The sequence below is a fragment of the Palaemon carinicauda genome, chromosome 3 (genome assembly GCF_036898095.1).
Source record: "Palaemon carinicauda isolate YSFRI2023 chromosome 3, ASM3689809v2, whole genome shotgun sequence".
NCBI lineage: Eukaryota > Metazoa > Arthropoda > Malacostraca > Decapoda > Palaemonidae > Palaemon > Palaemon carinicauda.
This window is the reverse complement of record NC_090727.1, coordinates 236943-259755: the sequence shown is the minus strand read 5'-3', so window position 1 is coordinate 259755 and position 22813 is coordinate 236943. Positions and strand designations below refer to the sequence as shown.

General features: G+C 43.9%; 1 long non-coding RNA gene across 2 annotated transcripts in view; it reads left to right on the top strand.

Annotated features, from left to right (window-relative positions):
* The first annotated feature begins 12587 nt into the window (after window positions 1-12587).
* The window catches only part of LOC137638195 (uncharacterized), a 49761-nt gene continuing 39535 nt past the window's right edge, over window positions 12588-22813 (top strand). For both annotated transcript variants that reach the window (XR_011043868.1, XR_011043869.1), the window contains exon 1: window positions 12588-12695. This is a non-coding gene — a long non-coding RNA (uncharacterized lncRNA). The remainder of the gene's footprint in view (window positions 12696-22813) is intronic.

Below are 22813 nucleotides of genomic sequence, written 5' to 3'. Positions count from 1 at the left end.
TGGTGAGAAAGTCCTCAGCCAAGTCAGGATAAGCAAGATCTTATCAATGACTCCAATAGCTTCGCTATGGCATCACGCAGAATGGTTCCCGGACCTTCTGCAGCTCCCGACGGTGTTCCGAGGGACCTTCCTCCACGACACAATCTTCCAAGCATCCACCGACGGTGTTCCGGGTGATCTTCCTCCACGACACGATCTTCCAAGCAGCCACATGCCAACACTTCCGAAGGCTGTAGCTTTGCTTCGACTTCACGCCCAGAAACGGTCCTACACCTCTCCCTGAGAGGCCTTTCGCAGCGAGTTGCGGAAAAGATGTCTAGACCCCTCAGACGCTTTTCAGTGTCAGTTTCCCAGGCGAAGTATTCGGTCATTTGTGACTGATTCCGTGGAAGTGGGTTCTCTCCCTTCGATGCCTTTACTCATACAAAGTTTGAGATAACTTGTCCCCCGTCGGATCTCAACCTCCTCTTGGGAATGTGGTTCGGGTCCTTCAGCCTTTCTACACACTTGGGCTTTGACCAAGAGAGTTAGTAAGTTGTATGATCCATCTTCTGATGTCTCCTACTCTAGGAGACGGGGAGAAGTAATACTCAGCGGCGTCCCTGAGTTGATTGCCAAGACTCAAAATCCGAGTGTGCGGTAAAGGGTGCACCCCATTCCGGATAGAGAGTCTTCGTTCGGTAACCGAAGACCCTTTCAACTGAGGTTTTACCCAGTGCGGAGTCTGTGGTGTTACCTTAAGAGAATGACACCAGCTCGCCCCTGTGGGTCGGCAATGTTAACCCACATGGGGAAGATCAAGAGGAGGATCACAAGGATTCCCTTTCCCTCCAGGATCGGAAGGCTATTGTGTTTGCTCTCAATCTAGACCCTCCTCCATCCTAGGACCCAAAGCTTGTAACGTCAGTGGCGTTGCTACATCCCTGGCTTTCAAGAAACTACTCTGTGGTGCTGATACTGTAAGTGGGCTTGTGGAAGTGTCAGTCGACCTTCACGGCCCACTACCTGCAAAGACGTAACCCACAGGAACATTGAGACCTTTTCCATTGGTCCTGCAGTGGTCGCACAACAAATGGTATATACACCTCAGGCTCCGTGATGGACAAGTAGCAGAGGGTTGAGGGATGAGGTTACCCGGGTTAGTCAGTGGTGAATGAGTAAGAATAACCGAGTCCTTTCTTCCTTTCACCTTTTCCCGTCTGGGGAAAACAGCTCCGCAAGCCTCAGCATAGCTGACCTCACCTCGCTGCAGGTAAGACTCATTTCCCTTGTGCCTCCTAAGAATAGAAGAATACTTTGTTATGTCCCCAATACCTTGGTGAGGGAAGGTATTACGTAAGTCTTAAGAACAATAGGTTTGGTGCTCAAGTTCCTATGTTAAAGACAAGCCACACTGTTAGTTCCACTCACACACAAGCTTCTGCAGGCCGCTATCAGTGTGCCCTGTTTTCCTTCTATCATTCATAGAAATTCTGTCTTTTCATGCTTATCTAATGCCTTTGTCTTCAAGTGCTTGCTCCAGAATTCTAGCTTTTGAGTTTGCCCAAATAAAATTAGGAGAAAAGGATGTACTCTGGGGGATCTCTTCTCTTATGCCTGATGTTATGATGTCTACCACAAGGTCAAAATTGTTGGGACTAAGAGCTATTCCTCACCCTAAACTTTTCTGTACTTCCCACGCTCTTATCTGTAAAGGTTACCTTTATATACTCATCTTGTACTGCTTTAACATAATTTTTGAGATATTGCCTTCTCTCTCATTTATATCCATACCTCTTGCCTTAGTATCTGGTCATTTACTTTTTTCCAAATCAAATAATATCAAGCGTAGTCCTTTCTGGTTTTTTCCGCTTCTCCAGTGTATGTCTCAATGCAGAAAAAAATTGCATCTACTGTATCCATCCCTTGCAATAACTTAAGTTGACCCTTATTTATTGGAGTTTACTTCATTATTTCTTCCATAATTATTTGAATAAATCTTTATCGTGTAGAATATCAGGTTTATTCATTATCTAGAGTAGTCATGTAAATTTTGATATTTGTTTTTACGCATATGCAAACCATTTGATAGGAATGTGTTTTCAGTGAAACTGGATTTGGATCTAAAAAACTTAAATGAAATGACTTGTTCCAGGTGGCAAAGAAGCCCACCCACCCAACAGGACACTGAGCTCTCTGTTATCAGCCGTTGGTTATACAGACCTAAGACCGACTCTCTCAGCTGACTGCTTTAATATTATAGATAATTAGTTGGTAGATCGTAATGTACAAGGGCTGTAATGAAGAAGAAAATGTTTGAAGTTTCCCCGATAGCTGCAGCTGACTAACAGTTATCAGTGCAGTCTGTCGGATCTACATTCTTGTTCCCGTTACAGATTTACTTTAGCGCAAAAGCTGTTCCACTTTTCTTCATGTCCTTAACCCTTTTACCCCCAAAGGACGTACTGGTACGTTTCACAAAACTCATCCCTTTATCCCCATGGATGTACCGGTACGTCCTTGCAAAAAAATGCTATAAAAATTTTTTTTTCATATTTTTGATAATTTTTTGAAAAAATTCAGGCATTTTCCAAGAGAATGAGACCAACCTGACCTCTCTATGACAAAAATTAAGGCTGTTAGAGCAATTTAAAAAAAAATATACTGCAAAATGTGCTGGGGGAAAAATAACCCCTTGGGGGTTAAGGGTTGGAAATTTCCAAAGAGCCTGGGGGTAAAAGGGTTAAGTGAGTTTCTGAGCAACCAGCCCTTTAACTTTCAAAGATGAAATTCTGATTCTTGCTTTCAGCAAGCACTGTATGAAAGTAAACTAAAATGTTGTATAAGGAGTTTTCCCTTTTTCCCCCCAACAAAGAAATGCCAATCGGGTTTGTTTTTATGAAGTAGAACTTACGACATTCATAATGTCTGTTATATACTTGAACAATTAGCTTATGGTTAGGCAATTCGTGAATTCCCTAAGAAGATTGTGAGAAGTCGTGTAGTGTAGAGATAAACTATCATAACATTAATGCTTTCTTTTGTGAGATATGCTTTTACTTTTAAGCTTTTTTTTTCAGATTATAAAAAGAGCGTAATTTAATATTTTCAGATGTTGATAGCTGTTTCCATTCTGTTTACAATTTTAGATTATACCTGTAAATTGTGAAATTTTCTCTTCCAGGTGTGTATAGCAGTTTACATGCAAACTACTATGGCAAATCATACATCACATACATATACCAAAGGAACTCCCCCCAATTTTGGGGGGTAGCCGACATCAACAATGAAACAAAACAAAAAAGGGGACCTCTACTCTCTACGTTCCTCCAGCCTAACCAGGGACTCAACCGAGTTCAGCTGGTACTGCTAGGGTGCCACAGCCCACCCTCCCACATTATCCACCGCAGATGAAGCTTCATAAATGGCATTACTTTCAACCGAAGGAACTAGAACAACTGGAGGAATATCTGTAGTTGAACTTGAGGCGGAAGTTGAGCCTAACGGGAATGGATTTTAAAACTTAAAGTTTAAGGTGAGTTGAAACCCAATTCATTTTTAAAACGCTAACACCAGTTAGGGTAAAAGAAGAGTAAAATAGAGGGGCGCTCAGTAGAGCACAGACCTTTACCTTAATCTTTAACATTTACCTTGACCGTTAACCTTGGACGTAGGACTTTCAAAATTGAATCACTTCCCTATGAGTGGCCAGAAAGTTGTTCACAAACAAACAAACGGCCGTAAACATAACCTCCTCCCAAGCTCGTTGGCAGGGGTAATTATTGTGGGTAGCTGTTAATCTTAGTGAAGTCAGAGGAGATAAGTCTTAGGGGCTAGAATAAATACTTGAAATGTTTACATTTTTACATACAAAATCTTTCCACCTTCTCTCTCTCTCTCTCTCTCTCTCTCTCTCTCTCTCTCTCTCTCTCTCTCTCTCTCTCTCTCTCTCAGAATATCTAAGAGTATCTTACTAGAATTTTTTAATTTTCTTTGATAAGATTTAGTAGAAAATGGTATATATTTAGAGCGGGTACTAGTGTAATTTTGCATCTATTATTAAATTAATATGAAATACTTTACTTTGCTTTAAGGGCTGTTCTTCTGGTCCTGTGCAACAGGGGAACCCTACTCTCTATAGGACCTCCACGCATATTGCTAGTTTACTGTCAATTCCACACTATCGAAGCACTTTGAGAACAAGAAAGTTTTCAGTTTCTTCTTGAAAGGCTTAATATCTTCAGTCTTTTGGATGTCTAGTGGGAGCTTATTGTATAGTCTCTGGACAGCATATTTAAAGTCTCTAGAGCCTACTGTACTCATATACAGTGGAACCTCTACATACGATCTTAATTCGTTCCGGGACCTACTTCGTATGTTAAAACAATCGTATTTGTTCTGTAACTGGAATACAAACCACGCTATTTAATAGGGGGATTACTTTCGGCGTAGCTCAAATGACGAGCCATTAATTTTTAACGAGGGTTTACTACCCACACCGCTAGTTAGCGGGGGTAGGGGAGAGTAGCTTGCTACCCTCCCCCCCTCTCACACACCTGTGCTTGAGCTCACTTTGCTCTCGGTTCGGATGGTGGTCGGATGTGTCCGCTCTCATCCTCGCTGTCATTTGGCCGCCATTTAATTGCTTTTGTCTTTTCTTTTTCTAGTTCTGTATATGTGAAGGTGGCCTCTGCGATCATGCGCACTTGCGCTGGGTATCCCGACCGCCCCTCTGGAACATTCATATCGGCGGTCGAGACTAATCCTCACGCCCTTTGTCCTTTTTGTAGGGGCCAACGGTGTGATAGCAACAACAGGTGTAGGGAGTGGTCTACCTCCCAGTGGGAGAGGTTTTCGCGACGATAAGAAGAAGTTCAAACGGGATATTTCTCCTTCGAAGGTTGCTTCGAAAGGTGAAAAACCCAAGGCCTCTTCTTCCGTTGCCCACACCTCCTCTGAAGCTCCCACTCGGTCGGTCTCATTCGAGAGACCGTCGAGTGGTAGTGTAGACTGATGTATTGTTTACCAACCTCGGGACTCGAGAGATGACGTGCTTCCCCTGGCGAAGCAGCTCCACCTCTCCCCCCGGGGAGGATATGTCATTAACCTCCCTTTTCCAGCTTTGGTCCTCCTTGGGGCTTACGGGTTCGCCCACCAAGGAGGTTTTGCTTAACTACATCTGATTGGGTGCCGCTGTCAAGCAATCGTCGTCACCGTCAGAGGTGTATCCTCTGTCTCTTGTCGACGTTGTGGTGTCAGAGGTATCCAATGCGGTATCACCCATCACCTCTGCCTCTCCAAACTCTACGATAGCTGACGGCTTAGTTTCTCCCATTCCTGTTCAACCTACGAGGGAGAGACTAAGTCCATCGTCAGTCTCTCCTGCTAGTGTTTCTCCCCCTCGGGGTAGTTCCCTTACAGAGACTCCTCTTCGGAGGACTGCGGAAGGTCAGCGTGCTGATCCAACGGACCCCAGAGGGCGCATTCGTCGGAAGGCTCGCCTTCCTCTTTGCCTTAGAGGCCTTCCTTCACCTGCGGTGAGGAGGCGGCTCTTTGGTTCAACATCTTCGATGCAGTCCACCGCAGAGGAGCCTCGAGACCAATCATCCATCACTGCTCCTGCATTGGTCCTGGACCTTTCTGCAGATTGTTCGCGATCTCCTTCGATGGAAGATCATCCTTTTAACCCTTTTACCCCCGGGGTATTTGGAAATTTCCAACCTTTAACCCCCAGGGGGTTATTTTTTTCCCAGCACATTTTGCAGTATATTTTTTTTAAATTGCTCTAACAGCCTTAATTTTTGTCATAGAGAGGTCAGGTTGGTGTCATTCTCTTGGAAAATGCCTGAATTTTCTCAAAAAATTATAAAAAAATATAAAAAACATTTATAGCATTTTTTTGCAAGGACGTACCGGTACGTCCATAGGGGTAAAGGGATGGCTTTTGTGAAATGTACCAGTACGTCCTTTGGGGGTAAAAGGGTTAAAGGACACGTCGACCTTCCATCCGACAGACCTGCCGACCTACCGACCTGCCGTCACCTTTTGTACATGGGCCTAACAAGGCTCCACCAAAGCACACTATTGCGCGCCAACCACATATGCGCTACCTGTCAACGAGACCTGACGAACGCTCCTTAGTAGCTCGTCAGGCCCCATCACTAAACCCTAACACAGGGCATCAAGGGCATATGTGCCAACATGTGCATATGCTCTAACAGGAGCATAGCTCCAACACACGCTATGCGCATATGCGCCCACTTTCTCCTGAGCGCCCCGCGCTTATGCGCCAACATTCTCCTACGTGCCCGCCCCCAGCTGCGTGCCAACACTCACCTGCGTGCAAACCACCTGCGCGCCATCAGTCTCTTTCCCGCGCGCATACGCGCCCAACATCCAACTTTCGGCACCATGCTGCGCATCATCATACTTGCCAGGAAAAACCCGAGCGCCAACGATCTACTGAAAGTAGTACTTCTGGGAAGTCAGCAATGCTGGCTTCTCCCACGCGCCAGCGCTCATCTGCGCGCTAGCCTTCTCCTGCGCGCATCCACAAGGATACACGCGCGCCCTGCGCATTCTCGCCCATCCTCTCCAACGGATGCGCGCTAACATTTTCTTGCGCTCCCGCGCATCTGCGCACTCAACGTGATAATCCTGCGCGCGTGCAAATACTCTCCTGCACGCGCGTGCCAACAGTGTCCCGCGCGCGAGCCACGATATTCTCCCTCGCTCGAGTGTCAATATCCTCCCGCGCGCACGGCAAGGTCGCCATCGCCTCATTCCCCTCCCCGCAAGCGCATACCGCTGCGCATTGTGGGAGAAGGGAAACATTCAGATGGGTCCAGGATCCCAAAGCCACCACAGGCAAACCCGCCAATGGTGGGGACTCCTCCCAGTGATCCTTCAATCCCTGTCCCTTCAAGGGTTATGTCTGACAGTGCGTCTGTCAGCCAACAGCCCTGGTTCGGTGCACTGATCAGAGCCGTAACGCAGGCTTTCAAGTCGGTCTTCTGTGAATTGGGACACAGAACCATGGCTGCTTCTACCCCTTTGAAGAGAAAAAGAGGAGTTTCAGACGCGGTCACTTCCCCAAGGGCGAAACTGACTCCACGCAGACCTTCGAGGCAGGTTCCTTCTTTTCCTCAGACTGCCTCTCCTTCCCTTTCGGACGTAGATTTCCCGTCCCCCAAGGGAATCACGCAAAGAGAGACTTTTCCCCATCGCACCAATGGGGGAAACCTCTCCTCGCGCCGAGGGGTCTACTCAGTCGGGGATTGAAAGGAACACGTGACCCTCGTCAATGTTGGAGTCCTACATCCTTCCCAGGAAGGAATCTATGGACTCCAAAACATTGCCGAAGTCCTCTACTAGGACTAGGATGGAGCCAGCTAGCCACTCAGGGAATGTCCGCAACTCTCCCCAAGAAGAGCCTTTGGGGATAGAAGGAGACTTCGCTGCAAGTCCTACAGCAGGAGGAGACCAGCAAGAGTCAGAACATGCGTTTTGGCAAGTTCTGACTCTAATGAGGGCTCTCAACGGGTTTTCCGACCCAGAGATCCCTCCTCGAGAGGGCAAGGACATGGTCTTGGACCGTTTCTTTGGTACTCTTAACCCCTCGAGACCAGGGCAGTGCTGCACTGGTCTTGGAGGGTTTCTGAGTACCAAAGACACGGTCCAAGACCGTGTCCTTGCCCTCTCGAGGAGGAATCTCTTGGTCGGAAAACCCGTTGAGAGCCCTCATTAGAGTCAGAACTTGCCAAAACGCATGTTCTGACTCTTGCTGGCACCGGAACAGTTGGAGGACAAGATCTCACAACAGCTCTCCGAGATGTCCTCCTCCAACCGTTCCGGTGCCACCTACGTCCTCACGGGTTGAGGTTATCCAGCATCTCCTCCAAATGGAAGGCTTTTCAAGAGTGACTGCGAAGCAGCTTTCAGGTTATCTCCGCAAGTTCTCCAGTCTACTGTACCAGGAAAAGTGGTCCCTCTTCTGTTATTGGTGTGATGGAAGGATTATTTCTCCACTTAGGCCATTATTCCCCTATTTGGGGACTTTTTAGTCTTCCTATAGCAGGAGAAACTTCTCTCAGTCACGGCAGTGAAAGGATATCGCTCAGCCTTGAACCAAATCTTTCGACTGAAGGGAATCGACCTCTCCTCCTCGTGGGAGCTCTCGGCTTTAATTAAAAGTTTCGAGCGGTCTTGCCCACCTTGGAAAATCAAACCCTCATCTTGGAGTGTGATAAATGTATTGAGGTCCTTAAAAAGGGTTTTCCTCCTTGCTTAGCTTCCTCAAAACATTAGGGTAAGGTCACACCCCGGGGGATGGTAAGATCTGTCATTCTCATTTGTAACTGCATTTGTAGTTCGGACCCAAAATCTATTGATTAATGACAACTGATTTAACTGACCAAGAACAGAGTGATAACAAAGGAGCTAGCTCCGACACCCTGAACCAGGTGGGAATAATTTGCAACCATACAATGTTGCTAGCACCACGATATTTCATCAATTTTTTTTGTAACAAAACAATAACAGAGCTAACCCATATAAAGAACTCAGGTTTGTATAGCTAAGAAAAATACAACTTACTTTTAAGATTTGTAGTATTTTGGCCGTTAATGAACTTGGCTTTTAATCGTATATATTCTGACCTAAAAACCATCAATTCTACTGCCGTTTCCTCTATTCATTCGGCCATATTCCATCTGTTGAGATACTCCTGCTAGAGTTATTGGGTCGTTTTGACTGGCCAGATTGTACTACACCAGATCCCTTTCTGGTTACAGCTTATTTTCCCTTTGCCTACACATACACCGAATAGTCTGGCCTATTCTTTCCCCATTCTCCTCTGTCCTCACACACCTGACAACACTGAGATTACCAAATAAATCTTTTTCGCCCATGGGGTTAACTACTGCACTGTAATTGTTCTGTATCTACTTTCTACATGGTAAGGTTAGAAGAGACTCTTTAGCTATGGTAAGCACCTCTTTTAGGAGAAGGATACTCCAAAATCAAACCATTGTTCTCTAATCATGAGTAGTGTCATAACCTCTGTACCACTGTCTTTGGTTAGAGTTCTCTTGCTTGAAGGTACACTCAGTCACACATCTTTTTCCTTAATTTCTTTCCTCATTAGACTATTTTCCCCGTTGGAGACCTTTGGGCTTATAGCATCCTGCATTTTCTGTAAGGGTTGTAACTTAGCTAGTAATAATAATAATAATATTTTTATGTAATTTCAACAGGTATGGACATTTTCATAGCCCTAGAATGATGTTCAGATTTTTTATTCTTGCTCCCCTGATATTTTGTGATTTTACTTTTATTAGTGACGAGTCTTTTCTTATGTATTTGTTTACACTTTTGGTAACAATCTTCAATCAATCTCATTAAATCTGAAGGATCCATCTTCTTTCAGGATGTTCGAGAAACTAATCGGCCCAACTGCAGGGGGTTAGATAGCGTCTTACACGGTCTGCACGTTAGTCCTGGTGCTCGGACACTTCAAACACCCAGCTTTTCCAGGTACAGTAATATCCAGGTCCACTTAATTGATTTTCTAGAGACCTGACGTAAGTTGATTTTCACTCTATAATCAGAAATGTTCATGATGAAATACTGTAATTGAACAAAATTATTTAATTTAACCCTTTTACCCCCAGGCTATTTGGAAATTTCCAACCCTTAACCTCCAGGGGTTAATTTTTTTCAAGCACATTTTGCAGTATATTTTTTTAAAATTGCTCTAACAGCCTTAATTTTCATCATAGAGAGGTCAGGTTGGTCTCATTCTTTTGGAAAATCCCTGAAGTTTCTCAAAAAATTATCAAAAATATGCAAACAAAAATTTAAATAGCAGGTTTTTGCAAGGACGTACCGGTACGTCCATGGGGTAAAGGGATGAGTTTTGTGAAACGTACCAGTACGTCCTTTGGGGGTAAAAGGGTTAATGCAGTAAGCAAGACAACATTTACAATATGAAGTTGAACTATTTGTTGAATTTTGCAGCTGAAAACCATAGGCATGTGAGTTAGGTTAGGCATACCCTAGGCCAAAATTTAGGAAAATTCGACTTGCTAAGGGCTTCTTGGACCCTATTAAGTTTTAAGTTGAGAACTTTCATTACTTATAATCTGCTATCATTTTATATAAACCGTATACAGTATTAAGCTTCTGTGTAAAGTACGCTTATAAAGTTTTCTATACCGACACTCAATGAGTGAGCGAGCTGGGTTTATTCCTGGCATTCCATGCATCTCTTTTCCTCTGGTATATTCAGCAATAAGTATGCCTTAGAAATGGTGCTAGAGGAGCATTTCACGGAGCGACACAGGTCGAGCTCAGAAATAAAACTAGTTAACCAAGATTTCTTTTTGTAGAGTGAACTGATGTTGGAACTGACATGCCAAGAGGGATTATTATTATTATTATTATTATTATTATTATTATTATTATTACTACTTGCTAAGCTACAACCCTAGTTGGAAAAGCATGATGCTATAAGCCTGGGGGATCCAACAGGGAAAATAGCTCAGTGAGGAAAGGAAATAGGAAAAATAAAGTATTCTAAGAACATTACCAACATTAAAATAAATATTCCTATATAAACTATAAAAACTTTAACAAAACAAGTGGAAGAGAAATAAGATAGAAAAGCGTGCCCTAGTGTACCCTCAAGCAAGAGAACTCTAACCCAAGGTAGTGTAAGACCATGGTACAGAGGCTATGGCACTACTTAAGAATAGAGAACAATGGATTAATTTTGGAGTGTCCTTCTCCTAGAAGAGCTGCTTACCATAGCTAAAGAGTCTCTTCTACCCTTACCAAGAGGAAAGTAGTCACTGAACAATTACAAGGCGGCAGTTAACCCACTTGGGTAAAGAAGAATTGTTTAATGTATATAGTCATCCCCCGCTTATCGAGGATTTGCATTTTGCAAGGGGTCTTTGGTACTCTTAACCCCTTGAGACCAGGGCAGTGCTGCACCACGATATTTCATCAATTTTTTTTTGTAACAAAACAATAACAGAGTTAACCCATATAAAGAACTCAGGCTTGTATAGCTAAGAAAAATACAACTTACTTTTAAAATTTGTAGTATTTTGGCCGTTAATAAACTTGGCTTTTAATCGTATATGTTCTGACCTAAAAACAAACCTCTGGTTCTACTGTACATCAATTCTACTGCCGTTTCCTCTATTCATTCGGCTTATTCTATCCATATTCCAGAAATTTACATCGCAGCATAAATGTTTCCGTTTATTACGTGTGGTAACATTCGTGTGATATGAAACAGGATTAGTGTTACACACATTTACAAAACAATTTCACAACTTGTATCATTTATATTATTTTTAATGTATTTCAATTGATGTTTTCCTCATTTACTATTTAATGTAGAAATGATTGAATTCCCCCAAAATTCGACTCTTTATCAAATTTCTCTCCCATTCCCCCAGCTGAGACTAGTTTCCCCCCAAAATGGGGGAATTCCCCCATCAGTGGCAGCCCTGGTCTTGGGTAGTGCCATATCCTCTGTACCATGGTCTTCCACTGTCTTGGGTTAGGGTTCTTTTGATTGAGGGTACACTCAGGCACACTTCTATCTAGTTTCTCTTCCTCTTGGTTTTTTAAAGTTTTTATAGCAAATATTTATTTTAATGTTGTTACTCTTCTTAAAATATTTTCTTTTTCTTTATTTCCTTTCCTCACTGGGCTATTTTCCCTGGTGGGGCCCCTGGGCTTATAGTATTCTGTTTTTCCAACTAGGGTTGTAGCTTAGCATTTAATACATACATACATACATACATATACCATGGCACTTCCCCCAATTTTGGGGGGTAGCCGACATCAACAAAGAAACAAAAACAAAAAGCATTTAATAATAATAATAATAATACTCCTGCGAGAGTTATTGGGTCGTTTTGACTGGCCAGGTTGTACTACACTAGATCCCTTTCTGGTTACAGCTTATTTTCCCTTTACCAACACATACACCGAATAGTCTGGCTTATTCTTTCCCCATTCTCCTCTGTCCTCATTCACCTGACAACACTGAGATTACCAAATAATTCTTTTTCGTCCATGGGGTTAACTTCTGCACTGTAATTGTTCTGTATCTACTTTCTACATGCTAAGGGTAGAAGAGACTCTTTAGCTATGGTAAGCACCTCTTTTAGGAGAAGGATACTCCAAAATCAAACCATTTGTCTCTTATCATGGGTAGTGCCATAACCTCTGTACCACTGTCTTTGGTTAGAGTTCTCTTGCTTGAAGGTGCATTCAGTCACACATCTTTTTCCTTAATTTCTTTCCTCATTAGACTATTTTCCCCGTTGGAGACCTTTGGGCTTATAGCATCTTTCATTTTCAATGAGGGTTGTAGCTTAGCTAGTAATAATAATAATATTTTTATGCAATTTCAACAGGTATGGACATTTTCATAGCCCTAGAATGATGTTCAGATTTTTTATTCTTGCTCCCCTGATATTTTGTGATTTTACTTTTATTAGTGACGAGTCTTTTCTTATGTATTTGTTTACACTTTTAGTAACAATCTTCAATCCATCTCATTGAATCTGAAGGATCCATCTTCTTTCAGGATGTTCGAGAAACTAATCGGCTCAACTGCGGGGGTTAGATAGTGTCTTACACAGTCTGCTCGTTAGTCCTGGTGCTCGGACACTTCAAACACCCAGCTCTTCCAGGTACAGTAATATTCAGGTTCACTTAATTGATTTCCTAGAGACCTGACGTAAGTTGATTTTCGCTCTATAATGGGACTCACAATTGCAAATCCAACTGAAATTTTAAATCTCAGATATTGTATCAAATGTTCATGATGAACTACTGTAATTGAACAAAATTATTTAATTTAACCCTTTTATGCTATTTGGAAATTTCCAACCCTTAACCCCCAGGGGTTAATTTTTTTCAAGCACATTTTGCAGTATATTTTTTTAAAATTGTTCTAACAGCTTTAATTTTCGTCATAGAGAGGTCAGGTTGGTCTCATTCTTTTGGAAAATGCCTGAAGTTTCTCAAAAAATTATCAAAAATATGCAAAAAAAAATTTAAATAGCAGTTTTTTCAATATTAAACTTAGCCGGTGATCATATAGCTGTCAGCTCTGCTGCCCGACAGAAAAACCTAAGGACAAAATACGCCAGCGATCGCTATACAGGTGGGGGTGTACATCAACAGCGCCATCTGTCGAGCAGGTACTCAAGTACTCCATGTCAACACAGAACCAATTTTCTCTCTGTCGTGCCACTGGCAAGACCTACTAATACGCTGTTGCTTTCTGGATTGATTTTCACGTTATTTGGTGAAGTATTCATTTCTGGTTATTAGCTTTTGCTGTGCAGAGGTTATCTTCAATACTTCCTTGCATTCTTTTATTGAATTTTGGATTATTTGTTGACGACTTGGATAGATTTTGAATCCCCCCTTTGACTAATTCAAGATGTCTGACCCGTCTCAAGTCCCCAAATACAGGAAGTGTAGTGCTAGGGACTGTTCAAGGCGTCTTCCGAAGGCCTCTATCGATCCACACACCATTTGTTCCAATTGTCGGGGTAAAACCTGTCAATTGGAAGATCGATGTGAGGAATGCGTTGGGCTTTCGGAATTCGATTTTCAAGAATTCCTGAAATATTCACGTAGGCTAGAGAGATATAGAGTCAGGAGGAGTTCGTCTCGCTCAGTTGATTTTTCCTCTCCCCATGCCCCACAACCTATTCCTTCCCCTGTAGTGGTTGCTCCCGACCCCCCTTCTAGCACTCATCAACCTTCGATGGCAGATATGATGCGTGCCATCCAGGCTCTGGGTGAGAGAGTCGAGTCATTGGCGAGTGACCGCAACCAACTCATGGCTGACGTCAGGGAGTTGAAGGGTAAAAGTGCAGTGGGAAGTGAAGTGAGTGTTGGTGCAGTGAAAAGTGTTAGTGTCACGCATGAGGGTGCGTCTGTTCGTGCCTGTCGTCCTCCCAGTCCGGGACCTCTTGCAAGCTCCCAAGCCCAGGGGAGAAGCAATGTCGTACGACCAAAGGGTTCGACAGGCTTTAATCAGCGGACAGACGTTCCCTCCGTGGTTTCGGACGTATCTTTCCTAGATCGCCCCACCCACAAGAAGACGAGTGAGCCCGTTCATTCCTCGTCTGCGGAAGAGGTTTCACGCCAGAAATGATGGACCAAGGTCTCACGGCCTCTTAAACACAAGGTCCCTTCCGCGCAAGTCCAACGGCCCAGGTGTAGCCACTGGGTCAGTTCGGACTCGCTGCAGTCTTCCGACGACTGCACACCTCCTAAGAGAGGCAAAGTGGTACCGCAACAGGCAGTAACACCGTCTGTTGCCGCACCCGCTGCTGTAGACCCTAAGTGGTCTTTGCTACAGTCTATGCAGACTCAGTTAGCTTCTTTCATGCAGGAGTATCGTGCGGAGAAGGTTGACGCTGCAACCGTTAGCCTACAACCAACCACGGTTGTGCGCCCAGTAGACGCTGAGGCTGCCTGCTCCCGCACTCCAGCTGTGAGAGTTCCTCCACCCATGCGCAGTCGACCCTGCCAGACGCATGCTGACGTTCACCGACGCACGGAACCCTCCGTTGACGTTCGCGTGTTACCACAACAACAGGAGGGTGGAGTTAAGTTGCCGTGTTTTGACGCTGTGCGTCAACCTCCGCAACCCACTGTGGTTTCCGCTACTCGACCGCAGTCAGGAGTAGACGCCTTGTGTCCCCACACAGCTATGGTTGTTGCCAGTTCACAGACTGACCAACGTTTCCATGACGTTGGGTCCAGTGCAGCCACGCATGCACCCGTGCTGCCGGACTCAGCCGACCAGCTTTTACCTACTCCTTTGCCGCTTCCTCCTCAACATTCAGACGATGGACTCTGATGATGACGAAGCTGCACATCTTGACGACCAACACACGGACATCGACGAACCCAAGACCATGCCTCCCTCCTTAGACTTTAGGAAAGTGCTTGCGCTGTTCAAGGATTTATATCCTGATCAGTTTGTGTCTGCAGCACCACGCTCGCCTCCCTCTGAGTTCGCTTTAGGCATGCAGTCATCCGCACCTGCCTTTACGAAGCTCGTACTCGCTCGCTCGTCCAAGAGAGCTTTAAGAGTACTGGGAGATTGGTTGCAGTCCAAAAAGCAGCTTGGGAAGACAGCCTTCATGTTTCCCCCGGCCAAGCTTGCTTCCAGATCTAGCGTCTGGTATGCCACGGGAGAAGTTCTCGGCTTGGGAGTTCCTGCCTCTGCCCAGGGCGACTTCTCAAGTCTGGTAGACTCTCCCCGCAGGCTGGCCATGAGACGCTCCAAGATTTGTTGGACTCCTTCGGATATGGACCATCTAATGAAAGGAGTATTTCGAGCATTCGAAGTCTTTAACTTCTTGGACTGGTGTTTGGGAGCGTTGAGCAGGAAGACCTCCCCTTCTGACAAGGAAACTTCCATGCTCATTATGTCCTGCATGGACAAAGCCATACGGGATGGTTCTAGTGAGCTTGCGGCTTCTTTCGTGTCCGGGGTCCTCAAGAAGCGGGATCACCTTTGCTCCTTCTTGTCAGCTGGAGTCACCCCATGTCAAAAGTCGGAACTTATGTTTGCTCCTCTCTCGAAGTGCCTCTTCCCTGAAGAGTTGATCAAGGAGATTGCCGCCTCCTTGATCCAGAAAGACACTCATGACCTGGTTGCGTCATCCGCACGCAAAGCCACCCCTTTGCCCTCCGTGCCTAGACCCAGGATGGACACTCCAGCGTCAAGGTTCATTCCGCCCTTTCGTGGCAGAGCCTCCAGCAGAGGAGGTGCTCGTGCCGAAGGTCAACGTGGGAGCAAGAAGAAGGGTTCCAAGTCCTCTAGAGGCAGAGTCTGACTGCCACCTTCTTCAGACAGCAGTGGGAGCCAGGCTCAAGAACTACTGGCAGGCCTGGGAGAACAGGGGCGCAGACGCACAGTCTGTGAAGTTACTCCGAGAGGGGTACAAGATTCCATTCTTGCGCAAGCCCCCTCTAGCAACAACTCCCATCGACCTCTCTCCCAGGTACAGAGAGGAGGACAAGAGACTAGCTTTACAGCAAGAGGTGTCTCTCTTACTACAAAAGGGAGCGGTAGTCAAAGTCCGGGACCATCAATCCCCGGGCTTCTACAACCGTCTCTTCTTAGTGGCGAAGAAGACAGGAGGGTGGAGGTCGGTGCTAGACGTCAGTGCTCTGAATGTCTTTGTCACAAAGCAGACGTTCACCATGGAGACGACAAAGTCGGTTCTAGCATCGGTCAGGATGGAAGACTGGATGGTCTCGTTAGACCTAAAGGACGCTTATTTTCACGTCCCCATCCACCCAGATTCCCAACCTTTTCTAAGGTTCGTTTTCGGGAAGGTTGTATACCAGTTTCAAGCCCTGTGCTTCGGCCTAAGCACGGCACCTCTTGTTTTTACGAAACTGATGAGGAATATTGCCAAATTCCTGCATTTAGCAGACATCAGAGCCTCCCTCTATTTGGACGACTGGCTTCTAAGAGCTTCGTCAAGTCGTCGCTGTCTGGAGAATCTAAAGTGGACTCTGGATCTGACGAAGGAATTGGGTCTCCTGGTCAATATGGAAAAGTCCCAACTCGTCCCATCCCAAACTATAGTGTACCTAGGAATGGAGATTCAGAGTCAAGCTTTTCGGGCTTTTCCGTCGGCCCCCAGAATCAGTCAAGCCCAAGAATGCATCCAGAACATGCTGAAAAAGGACCGATGTTCAGTCAGACAGTGGATGAGTCTGATAGGGACGCTTTCATCACTGGACCAGTTCATCGCGTTAGGGAGACTCCACCTCCGACCCCTTCAATTTCACCTAGCTGTTCACTGGAGAAAGGACAAGACGCTAGAAGCAGTCTCGATTCCTATTTCCGAGAAGATGAAGTCTTCACTGACTTGGTGGAAGAACAACATTCTCCTCAGGGAGGGTCTGCCACTGGCTGTTCAGACCCCCAACCACATTCTCTTCTCGGACGCATCGGACACGGGCTGGGGTGCGACATTGGACGGTCGGGAATGCTCGGGCACGTGGAATGCGGATCAAAGAACGTTGCACATCAACTGCAAGGAGCTACTGGCAGTTCATCTGGCCTTGAGAAGCTTCAAGTCCCTCCTTCTAGGCAAGGTGGTGGAGGTGAACTCCGACAACACCACAGCCATGGCGTACATCTCCAAGCAAGGAGGGACTCTTTTGATGACGTTGTACGAGATCGCAAGGGACCTCCTCACCTGGTCAAGAGATCGAAACATATCGCTAGTAACGAGGTTCATTCAAGGCAACATGAATGTCATGGCAGACCGCCTCAGCCGGAAGGGTCAAATCATCCCAACAGAGTGGACCCTTCACAAGAATGTATGCAACAGACTATGGGCCTTGTGGGGTCAGCCTACCATAGATCTGTTTGCAACCTCGATGACCAAGAGGCTCCCAATTTATTGCTCACCGATTCCGGACCCAGCAGCAGTTCACATAGATGCCTTTCTGTTGGATTGGTCCCATCTAGACCTTTATGCATTCCCCCCGTTCAAGATTGTCAACAGAGTACTGGAGAAGTTCGCCTCTCACGAAGGGACAAGGTTGACGTTGGTTGCTCCCCTCTGGCCCGCGAGAGAATGGTTCACCGAGGTACTGCAATGGCTAGTAGACGTTCCCAGAACACTTCCTCTAAGAGTGGACCTTCTGCGTCAGCCGCATGTAAAGAAGGTACACCCAAGCCTCCACGCTCTTCGTCTAACTGCCTTCAGACTATCGAAAGACTCTCGAGAGCTAGAGGCTTTTCGAAGGAGGCAGCCAGAGCGATTGCTAGAGCAAGGAGGACATCCACTCTTAAAGTCTACCAGTCAAAGTGGGAAGTCTTCCGAAGCTGGTGCAAGTCGGTATCAGTATCCTCAACCAGTACCTCTGTAACTCAGATAGCTGACTTCCTTTTATACCTAAGGAAGGAAAGATCTCTTTCAGCTCCCACGATCAAGGGTTACAGAAGCATGTTGGCAGCAGTCTTCCGTCACAGAGGCTTAGATCTTTCCAACAACAAAGATCTACAGGACCTCCTTAAGTCTTTTGAGACCTCGAAGGAGCGTCGGTTGGCCACACCAGGTTGGAACTTAGACGTGGTACTAAGATTCCTTATGTCAGAAAGGTTCGAACCACTTCAATCAGCCTCTTTTAAAGATCTCACTTTGAAGACCCTTTTCCTCGTCTGCCTAGCAACAGCTAAAAGAGTCAGTGAGATACACGCCTTCAGCAGGAACATTGGATTTACATCTGAAACGGCTACATGTTCCTTACAGCTTGGTTTTTTAGCCAAAAACGAACTTCCTTCTCGTCCTTGGCCCAAATCGTTCGATATTCCAAGCCTTTCTAATTTGGTTGGAAATGAACAAGAAAGAGTACTTTGCCCTGTAAGAGCTCTTAAGTACTATTTGAGACGTACTAAACCATTGCGAGGACAGTCAGAAGCTTTATGGTGCGCTATTAAGAAACCTTCTTTACCTATGTCGAAGAATGCAGTTTCTTATTATATAAGACTTTTGATTCGAGAAGCTCATTCCCATCTGAATGAGGAGGACCATGCTTTGCTGAAGGTAAGGACACATGAAGTTAGAGCTGTCGCAATTTCAGTGGCCTTCAAACAAAACAGATCTCTGCAGAGTGTAATGGATGCAACCTATTGGAGAAGCAAGTCAGTGTTCGCATCATTTTACCTTAAAGATGTCCAGTCTCTTTACGAGAACTGCTACACCCTGGGACCATTCGTAGCAGCGAGTGCAGTAGTGGGTGAGGGCTCAACCACTAAATTCCCCTAATCCCATAACCTTTTTAATCTTTCTCTTGAAATGTTTTTTATTGTTGTTTTTTGGGTTGTCCGGAAGGCTAAGAAGCCTTTCGCATCCTGGTTGATTTGGCGGGTGGTCAAATTCTTTTCTTGAGAAGCGCCTAGATTAGAGGTTTTGATGAGGTCCTTTAGTATGGGTTGCAACCCTTCATACTTCAGCTCCTAGGAGTCGCTCAGCATCCTATGAGGATCGCGAGGCTCAGTAAGGAAGACGTACTTAAAAAGGCAGAGTAATTGTTCAAGTCGACTTCCTTACCAGGTACTAATTAATTTTATGTTTGTTATTTTGAATAACTGCTAAAATGAAATACAAAATACTTAGCTCTTATTGTTAACATATATGCTGGTCTCTACCCACCCCCCTGGGTGTGAATCAGCTATATGATCACCGGGTAAGTTTAATATTGAAAAATGTTATTTTCATTAGTAAAATAAATTTTTGAATATACTTACCCGGTGATCATAAATTAAAGGACCCACCCTTCCTCCCCAATAGAGACCCAGTGGGCCGAGGAGAAAATTGGTTCTGTGTTGACATGAAGTACTTGAGTACCTGCTCGACAGATGGCGCTGTTGATGTACACCCCCACCTGTATAGCGATTGCTGGCCTATTTCGTCCGTAGGTTTTTCTGTCGGGCAGCAGAGCTGACAGCTATATGATCACCGGGTAAGTATATTCAAAAATTTATTTTACTAATGAAAATAACATATTATTATTATTATTATTATTATTAGTAGTAGTAGTAGTAGTAGTAGTAGTAGTAGTACTCAGCTACAACAATAGTTGGAAAAGCAAGATACTACAATCACAAGGGCTCCAACAGGGAAAAAGAGTCCAGTGAGGAAAGGAAATATGAAAATAAACGATATACGTAAGAAGTAATGAACACTTAAAATAAAATATTTTAAAAACATTAACATCATTAAAGTAGGTTTAATTCCTGCATTCTGTTGGCTCTCTCTACTAATAAGATACATTCATTTGTTTGTAGTATGAACAATTCTATTCCAACTTCATCCTGGCTTTTGACTCTTCTCCTATTTTCGCAGAAATCTCAATAAGTACATACATACATATACCAAGGCACTTCCCCAATTTTGGGGGGTAGCCGACATCAACAAATGAAACAAAAACAAAAAAGGGGACCTCTACTCTCTACGTTCCTCCCAGCCTAACAAGGGACTCAACCGAGTTCAGCTGGTACTGCTAGGATGCCACAGCCCACCCTCCCACATTATCCACCACAGATGAAGCTTCATAATGCTGAATCCCCTACTGCTGCTACCTCCGCGGTCATCTAAGGCATCGGAGGAAGCAGCAGGGCCTACTGGAACTGCGTCACAATCGCTCACCATTCATTCCTATTTCTAGCACGCTCTCTTGCCTCTCTCACATCTATCCTCCTATCACCCAGAGCTTCCTTCACTCCATCCAAGTACATCCCAAAATATCAACAGGGCCACTTTTTTTACGTTTATTAACTTTATCCAAACTTTTTTCACTGTTCTCAGTTTATAAAATTGCCCTCTCAATATGTAACTAACTCCCACTACTTACATAAGGCCACTTGTATTAATTTTCGATCTTGTCTTCATTGCACTTTTTTAAACAATACAACCTAAATGTTTTTCCTTTTAACATACTGTTCCTTTCTTTCTTTCTTTCTTCCTTTCTTCCTTTCTTTCTTTCTTCCTTTCTTTTTTTCTTTTTTTCTTTTTTTCTTCCTTCCGTCTCCATGATTTTGATCATTTCTGTTTGCAAAACTTGACCAAAGCACTTAGTCTTTCTAACTGAGCCTTCGACGCCTTACCATTTTGACTGTGTCTATAATGAAATAATATCTAATCCTGTCTCTTTCATTACTCTGCACTTCCATTTTATCATTCATATTTCTACCACTTCCCTTTTTCTATCTTGGACCTTCGAAATCACCAAGTGTTTCAGTCCCTCCGAATCCATTGCAGATCAAATGTCACTTCTATTAAGCCTTCCTTTAACCTTTCTGAGCCCATATCTCTATTTGTTAATTTGATTCTAGATACAAGATCCAACTTTCTTGATGTCATCCAAGCCCAGTTTCACTGTAGCCTGTCTTCCTTCTACCATCCATTAAGTTATCTTTTTTTCTGCTTATCTAAAATATTTAGAGTACTGTAACAATATTAGAATAAATACATATACTATAAAAATTTAACAAAACAATAGGAAGAGAAATTTGATAGAATAGTGTTCCTGAGTGGATCCTCAAGAAAGAATTCATTTATGATAATAGCTTCTGGCTGGGCAGAGACTTGAACCAAGTGTTGGGGATATATGCCTTGATCTTCATGTGCTTGGCTCTACATTTTTAGAATAACAACAACAACAACAACAACTTACTAAGCATTTTACGGAACATTTAGGATGTTGAAAAAAATAGGAAATTACTTTTTACTGGGAATATTTACCAACTTTTAGTATGTTCGTTCGTTAGTTTTTGTGATCAACAGTGACGTATCATTTGATGTTTAGCAGCAAAGTATAGAAACCCTTTTGTTTGTTTTTACTTGGCCAATTTGGGGATAAACACTTTGGTCCACTTTTGCTGGAAACAGGCAAGACAGACTAGTGTTGTACGGCTGTGAACTGTGCGAAGAAACTTTTGATTAAAAAGGCAATTTTTTTCCGTAAAGGGAGAAGTGAGATTAAATGTTATGAATCTAATACTGTACGCAAATGTATTCGTGTTACCTCCAGCTGTATCATTTTGCGTATAGCAACTATTTTTTGCTGTGATCAGTCAGCCTACTACCAAATTGTGTCCTTTTATGTAAGGTGAACAGATATTGTGAATTAAAAATAGCAGAATCTGTGGACATTATGCTGGTGATTCTAAAACAAAAGAGTGTACTTCAGATTCCGTCAAATGTATTGCTTTCTTACCTACTTGCTTACTTACTTATAACTTACTAACCAACCTACTTACAGTACTTACTTATAACTTACTTACCAACCTACTTACTTAGCTAGTTAGTTGCTTGCATGCTTATTACTTACTCATTACTTACTTTTACGGGTTTATTTCTCGCCCTCCATCAGACACTAAAGGTCTGTTCATGCGGGCCTTGGTGTGTGAAAATAATTTCTTTCCAGTTAATATTTTGCTCTGTATCATTATCAGTTATTTCGCTAGCATTTGTATTCAGGCTTAATAGTTTTCAGATCACTATTATAACACTTTCTAAAAAAATAAGTCTTCAGGTTTTTCTTGAAAGCTGCCACATTTTTGCTATTCTTGACATCGAGTGGAAGGTCGTTGAAGAGTCTCGGTGCAGCATAACTGAACGTTCTTCCTCCTATTGCATGATTCACACTTACTCATTACTTACTTACCTGCCTACTTGCTTGCTTGCTTACTTAGCCCATCATAAATCCTTATCTCAAAATTACCATTTTCTAAGAATTTGCTATGGTGACCCCTTGTAAGTATTCTACTATTAATCCTTCCATTCATGTGGATTTAAATCCATTTTCCAGTCGAAATCCTTCGATCTAAATGGTGGTTTATTTCCCTGATTTTAATTTATCCAAAATATCCAATTTTCTCTACAGTTCTTGGCTCTATTGGTTGATTAATTTCTCAGTTAAGATCCCATTTGTCTAAAAGCTGTTGATCCCTGAGAGAGAGAGAGAGAGAGAGAGAGAGAGAGAGAGAGAGAGACGGTCAACGTATTTTCAATTGCATGATGGAATTATTGTGAAGCTCGTTGCCACACTCTCTCTCTCTCTCTCTCTCTCTCTCTCTCTCTCTCTCTCTCTCTCTCTCAATGCAGTCGACAGACAACTGTAATCGCCTCATTAGGTATGGCAAGACTCTTATTATAAGTACTATTGGTTCTTCGTCAGTTTTTTCGGTCTGCCAAGCAAAGGTTGTTACCTGCAGTTTTGCTCAAGGTGGGAAGGCGGAGAAACA